The sequence below is a fragment of the Amphimedon queenslandica genome, unplaced genomic scaffold (genome assembly GCF_000090795.2).
Source record: "Amphimedon queenslandica unplaced genomic scaffold, v1.1 AMPQUscaffold_13296, whole genome shotgun sequence".
Lineage (NCBI taxonomy): Eukaryota > Metazoa > Porifera > Demospongiae > Haplosclerida > Niphatidae > Amphimedon > Amphimedon queenslandica.
The window spans coordinates 148,481-156,114 of record NW_003546468.1 but is presented as its reverse complement, the minus strand read 5'-3'; the positions used below and the strand labels follow the sequence as shown (position 1 = coordinate 156,114).

General features: G+C 31.4%; 2 long non-coding RNA genes across 2 annotated transcripts; both read left to right on the top strand.

The window, feature by feature from the left end:
* Window positions 1-3,116: 3,116 nt before the first annotated feature.
* Window positions 3,117-3,544, top strand: LOC109583585 (uncharacterized). Its single transcript, XR_002185594.1, has 3 exons — window positions 3,117-3,227; window positions 3,411-3,470; window positions 3,518-3,544. It is a non-coding gene; the product is annotated as an uncharacterized LOC109583585 (long non-coding RNA).
* Window positions 3,545-5,278: 1,734 nt separating this feature from the next.
* Window positions 5,279-5,710, top strand: LOC109583584 (uncharacterized). Its single transcript, XR_002185593.1, has 3 exons — window positions 5,279-5,410; window positions 5,577-5,636; window positions 5,684-5,710. It is a non-coding gene; the product is annotated as an uncharacterized LOC109583584 (long non-coding RNA).
* Window positions 5,711-7,634: the final 1,924 nt, after the last annotated feature.

Sequence of the window (7,634 nt, the reverse complement as noted above, 5' to 3'; positions counted from 1 at the left end):
GCAATGATGATGGTGGAGTAAATCAAATTGTAAATGTTACTCGACCTACTAAAGGAGGGAGTTTCTCTATCGAGGTTACTGCTGTTGATGGTAATATGATAACAAGTACTGCTACTATTGAATCAGTGCCTGCATCATTGAATGGAACTACGATTGGTTGTGCAGGTTTAGATATTGTCTTCACTTATGTAACTATCAATGTAACAGGTCAGGGGTTATGCACTACGGGTATTATCATCATCATTATTATAATTTAACAGGCCCACCAAAATTACCAGTATCATATACAACAATGCCAATTAATGACAGTGCATTAGTTATTAATTGGGCAGAGACAGAACAATGTATAAGTAATTACACTATTACAATAACCACTAATAACACAATTACTGAGAACAACATTGTCAATACTTCATCAGCAACTTTTGATAATCTCGTTATTGGTACTAATTATTCATTTATTATTATTCCTATTGATACTGTTGGAAGAGAAGGACCTCCTTCATCATTAATACAGTATATATGGAATGGTAAGAACTATACACACACACACACTCATTGTATTTCTTATAGTACCAGCTCAAGTTGTTAATATTAGTTGGTATCAGATATCAACTGATAGTATTACAATATGGTGGAATAACAATCAAGTAGGTTGAAATTATTATTATTTATGATAAAAATAGATGTTATTAGGATTACATCCTCCTATTGAGTATTACATTATTAATGTATACATTACAACAATTTGTATTAATAGTTGTTCTGTGTACAGTTATAATGTAACAGATACTAATACTACTATTACTGGACTATCTCCTATTAATGAATACTACACTGTTACTATCATACCTGTTAATGTTATTGGATATGGACCATCAGTCACTGTTAATGGTATATAGCATCAGTACCTAATATAATGTATAAATACACATTATTACTATAGTCAGTATAACCACTACTACATCAAGTATCACTAACATTATGATGAGTACTACTGAGTATATCACAACACAAGATAAAAGCTCAGCTATGACAGCATTACCAACAATCACAGAAACACAATTAATTACAACAACTGAAACAATAATAAGCAGTTACATTGAGAGTAAGTTATAATAATCAATGCATACATACAGTGAACATATTATCATTAGGTTATGCTTCATGCAATACAACAGGAACTCCACAAGCAACAGATGCAGGATGCATTAGTGGTTAGTTAATACATTAAGTGTATCTAATCTATTACACACACACAGTTGCTATTGCTGTACCTATCACTGGTCTATTAACTGGACTCATTACTGCAATAATTACTAGTATCATTGTATGTTTAATAATGAAAAAGAGAAGAACTGCAATACAAAATAAAACTCCAGTAGGAGGAGGAGGAGGAGAAGCAGCAGTTATTGGTCCAATATATGATTTACCAACAATCAATACTGAACAACAAGAAGAACAAATTATTGATACTAAACTTAACACTGCATATGGACAAACTAATTTATAAAATAAAAAGTCAACAATCTCTATAGATCTATTTTTTATATTCAACGTATGCCCACAAAATCTAGAAAAAAATTTCATATCTCAGTATTACATTAACTGAGATTTTACTTCACTTAAATACTATGTACATGCAATCCTGTATGCACATTAGTCTTGCGTAACTACATGCACATCATGTGCTTAATTGTTATGATAGACATGAGTAACCACACACTAGTAGTCCAGTAGGTGTAACTGTTGTAGGTACAAAGAAGAACAACAGCAGCACTGCTTTGAGTTAAGTGAGTATTTGCTCATTGTTATTATCATAACAGTATTTCAGTTCTCATTTCTCTTACTGATATACTAATGGCTACTACTGGTATCTACTGGTGTCTTGTATTGACTGAATGTTTGAGTCTTGTTTCTAGTAAGTCTGTTTTGTTAACAAAATAGTTAATATGTAATTTTAAATGTAGCTGTAGTATTCTTTCAGCAAACAGAACCTAATGCTAGTATTGCACTCTGTCTGGGTGATAGAGTAGAATTTACTTGTGAAACTGATATTGGCAGTGTAATTTGGCAAACAGATGATGGTAGAATAACTGCACTATCAAGTCTTACTGTGCCTTCTCAAATAGACAGTCTCTTACTGGCTGTCAGTCATTTTAATGGTAGCATGATAACTAGTACTGCTACTATTGAATCGGTAACAACATCATTGAATGGAGCTATGATTGGTTGCTCAGATGCATTGGTGCTTGAAAATTTTATTTATCTACCTATTAATGTAACAGGTTAGGCATTGTGTTATTATCATTATTACTACTGCTTTAAAGGTCCAGTAGTACCAGTTAATGTAACAGTTAAACCAATTAACAATAGTGCATTATTCATTCAATGGGCAGAGCAACAAGACTGTATAAATCATTATAATATCACAATGACCAGTAATAACACATATTCTGAGAACAAAATGGTCAATACTTCATCAGGAACTATTGGTTCTCTCATTATTGGTACTAACTATTCATTTATTATTATTCCTGTCAGCACTGGTGGATTAAAAGGACCACCTTCATCAATAATACAGTATATATGGAATGGTAAGTACTATACACACACACACTCATTGTATTTCTTATAGTACCAGCTCAAGTTGTTAATATTAGTTGGGATCAGATATCAACTGATAGCATTACAATATGGTGGAATAAAACTCAAGTATGTTGAGTATGAAATTCAATTCTATATAACAGATGATAATTAGGACTATTCTACTATACCAGTTCCTCCTACTCAGTATTACATTATTAATGTATACAATACATCAAACAGTATCATATACAATAATAATACTAATAATACTAATGTTACTATTACTGGACTATCTCCTATTAATGAATACTACACTGTTACTATCATACCTGTTAATGTTATTGGATATGGACCACCAGTCACTGTTAATGGTATGGTATCATTACTGTGTAATATTATTTCGTTCCTAAACTTATTATAGTCAGTATAACTATAAGTCTTTCATCAGTATCTTCAAGTTAGAATATGAAATGATAATACTTTTACTATTATTTTTCTTACAGTTAGTATAATTACAATAGATACATCAAGCAAAAATATTATAATGACAAGTACCATTACTACTACTGAGTATATCACACTACATACAACCAGTTCAGTATTAATTGTATCAACCAAAACACAATCAGCAGTTGAAAGTAAGCAACTATATAGCACATACTGTGTTTGTGGGCAGGCTGTGACATACAATTTTAAAAATCATAGTGATTAGCATACATTGTATTTTGAAGAAATTATTATCCACAAAATAAGCACTACACATGATTGAGAATTAAATCTATATACTGGCATTTAGTCAAATAAATTACTTACTTTACTAGGTTGTTCTTCATGTATTACCACAACAATGTCACAATCAACAGATGTAGGATCCATTAGTGGTTAGTTAATACATTAAGTGTATCTAATCTATTACACACACACACAGTTGCTATTGCTGTACCTATCACTGGTCTATTAACTGGACTCATTACTGCAATAATTACTAGTATCATTGTATGTTTAATAATGAAAAAGAGAGGGACTACAATACAAAATAAAACTCCAGTAGGAGGAGGAGGAGAAGCAGCAGTTATTGGTCCAATATATGATTTACCAACAATCAATACTGAACAACAAGAACAAATTATTGATACTAAACTTAACACTGCATATGGACAAACTAATATATAAAATAAAGGAAAAGTCAACAATTTCTATAGATTAATGTAAACAGCTTGCAAGCAAATAATTATTCCATTGTCTAAGATTTAATATTCACATGTACTCAACTACCCATGCATGCACAGCATATGCTTGATTGTTATGATAGCATGAGTACACAAGTAGGTGTAACTGTTGTTGGCACAGAGAAGAACAACTGCTTACTGTTTACGTATCATAACAGTATTTCAGTTCTTATCTCTCTTATTGATACTAATGGCTACTACTGGTATCTACTGGTGTCTTGTATTGACTGAATGTTTGAGTCTTATATCTGGTAAGTTAACTAAATTATTGCGTGACAATATTATTAAGACTGTGCAGCATCATTGGTACAAACTATTCCACCATACCCTACTCCTGTGTGTCCTGGTGATAGATTAGTACTCACTTGTACAGCTAGTACTAATGGTGTAGTGGTGTGGAGAGGTGATTCTGGCACTATACGTACTATAGCCAGTAACGGGAATCCAATAACAGTAGATAGTTTCAATATAACAGCGAGACTAGTTGATGGTGTAACAGTAAGTTATGCTACAAATGAATCAGTACCAGTACAACTGAATGGAGCTAATGTTAGGTGTTCAGATGATATTGGACTTACTTACAGTGTGGTAACAATTAATGTAACAGGTATTGTCATTTACTCATTATCATTTCTTATTATATGTTATTTAGATGTACCAGAAGCAGTTAGTAATGTAACTATTGATCTAATTAATAATAGTACATTATTTATTAATTGGAATATGTCAGCATCATGTATAGACCACTATACTGTTACTATTAATAGTAACAATACACATAATGAATCCAGGACTACTAACAACACTAATATAACTATTGATACTCTTATTATTGGTACTAATTATTCATTTATTATTATTCCTATTGATACTATTGGAAGAGAAGGACCTCCTTCATCATTAATACAGTATATATGGAATGGTAAGTACTATACACACACAGACACACACAGACACACACAGACACACACACACATTCATTGTATTTCTTATAGTACCAGCTCAAGCTGTTAATATTAGTTGGGATCAGATTTCAACTGATAGCATTACAATATGGTGGACCCAAGTATGTTGAGTATTAAATTCAATTCTATATAGCAGATGATAATTAGGACTATTCTACTATACCAGTGCCTCCTACTCAGTATTACATTATTAATGTATACAATACATCAAACAGTATTATATACAATAGCAATACAGCTAATACTAATGTTACTATTACTGGACTACTTCTTACTGATATAAACTACACTGTTACTATCGTACCTGTTAATGTTATTGGATATGGACCACCAGCCACTGTCGATGGTATGGTATCATTACTGTGTAATATTGTTTATTCCTATACTTATTTTAGTCAGTATAACTACTGCTAGTAGTTCATCAGTATCTTCAAGTTAGAATGAAATCATAATAATAATACTTTATTATTTCCCCATGCATTTTCCTTACAGTTTATATAATTACAATACATGTATCAAGCAGCAATATTATAATGATGAGTACTATTACTACTACTGAGTATATCACACTACATACTACCAGTTCAGTATTAATTGTATCAACCGAAACACAATCAGCAGTTGAAAGTAAGCAACCAAATAGCACATACTGTGTTTGTGGGCAGGCTGTGACATACAATTTTTCAAAATTATATTGATCAGCATACATTATATTTTGAAGAATTATTATTCACATAATAAGAATTAAATATATGTACTGGGATTTAGTCAAATAAATTATTTACTTTACTAGGTTGTTCTTCATGTATTACCACAACAATGTCACAATCAACAGATGTAGGATCCATTAGTGGTTAGTTAATACATTAAGTGTATCTAATCTATTACACACACACACAGTTGCTATTGCTGTACCTATCACTGGTCTATTAACTGGACTCATTACTGCAATAATTACTAGTATCATTGTATGTTTAATAATGAAAAAGAGAGGGACTACAATACAAAATAAAACTCCAGTAGGAGGAGGAGGAGAAGCAGCAGTTATTGGTCCAATATATGATTTACCAACAATCAATACTGAACAACAAGAACAAATCATTGATACTAAACTTAACACTGCATATGGACAAACTAATATATAAAAAAAGGAAAATTAAGATTAATGTAACGTACAGCTTGCAAGTAAATATTCCATTGCCTAAGGTTTAATATTCACATGTACTCAACTGCTCATGCATGCGCAGCATATGCTTAATTGTCATGATAGCATCAGTACACCACAAGTAGGTGTAACCCTTGTTGGCACAGAGAAGAACAACTGCTTACTGTTTATGAGTCATAACAGTATTTCAGTTCTTATTTCTCTTATTGATACTAATGGCTACTACTGGTATCTACTGGTGTCTTGTATTGACTGAATGTTTGAGTTTTCTTGTATTAGGTCAGTGAAAAGTCTTAAAGCATTGATTTATGTTTTGATATAGTAACAGGACAAAGTGTTGTCTCATTCAATCACACTCCTTATCCAGTTGTGTGTCCTGGAGATAGACTAGTGTTCACATGTGTAGTAGAAGGTACAAATGGAGCAGTAGCATGGAAGAACAATCAGCACGTTGCAGTTTTAACCACTAGTAGTGCAATTCCTCTACTTGATGACTTTACATTAAGTATTACAAGTTATGATAATGGTGTACTAGTTAGTGCTGCTACTAATCTATCAGTTCCAGTACAATTGAATGGAAGTACTATTAGTTGTTCAAGTGATGCAATACATTATGATACATTAACTATTAATATAGCAGGTTTGTATCAGCATACACATAATGATATAATTTATAATTATAACAGGTCCACCAATAACACCAGTTAGTAGTATAGCTACTACTGCTATTACTAATGATGTCTTATTAATTAATTGGAGCTATTCAGATTCATGTATAGACCACTATATTATTACTGTTAATAGTAACAATACACATAATGAATCCAGGACTACTAACAACACTAATATAAATATTGATACTCTCATTGTTGGTAATAATTATTCATTTATTATTATTCCTATTGATACTATTGGAAGAGAAGGGTCTCCTTCATCATTAATACAGTATATATGGAATGGTAAGAACTATACACACACACACACACACTCATTGTATTTCTTATAGTACCAGCTCAAGTTGTTAATATTAGTTGGTATCAGATATCAACTGATAGTATTACAATATGGTGGAACAATGAAGTAAGTTAAAGTTTTATTTATGATAATAATAAATTTTATTAGGATACTACAACATTACGTCCTCCTATTGAGCATTACATTATTAATGTATACATTACAACAATTTGTATTAATAGTTGTTCTGTGTACAGTTATAATGTAACAGATACTAATACTACTATTACTGGACTATCTCCTATTAATGAATACTACACTGTTACTATCATACCTGTTAATGTTATTGGATATGGACCATCAGTCACTGTTAATGGTATATAGCATCAGTACCTAATATAATGTATAGATACATATTATTACTATAGTCAGTATAACCACTACTACATCAAGTATCACTAACATTATGATGAGTACTACTGAGTATATCACAACACAAGATAAAAGCTCAGCTATGACAGCATTACCAACAATCACAGAAACACAATTAATTACAACAACTGAAACAATCAGTAGTTGTGCTGACAGTAAGTTATAATAATCAGGACATATATACAGTGAACATATTGTTCATTAGGTTCTTCTTCATGTGTTATCACAACAATGTCACAATCAACAGATGTAGGATCCATTAGTGGTTAGTTAATACATTAAGTGTATCTAATCTATACA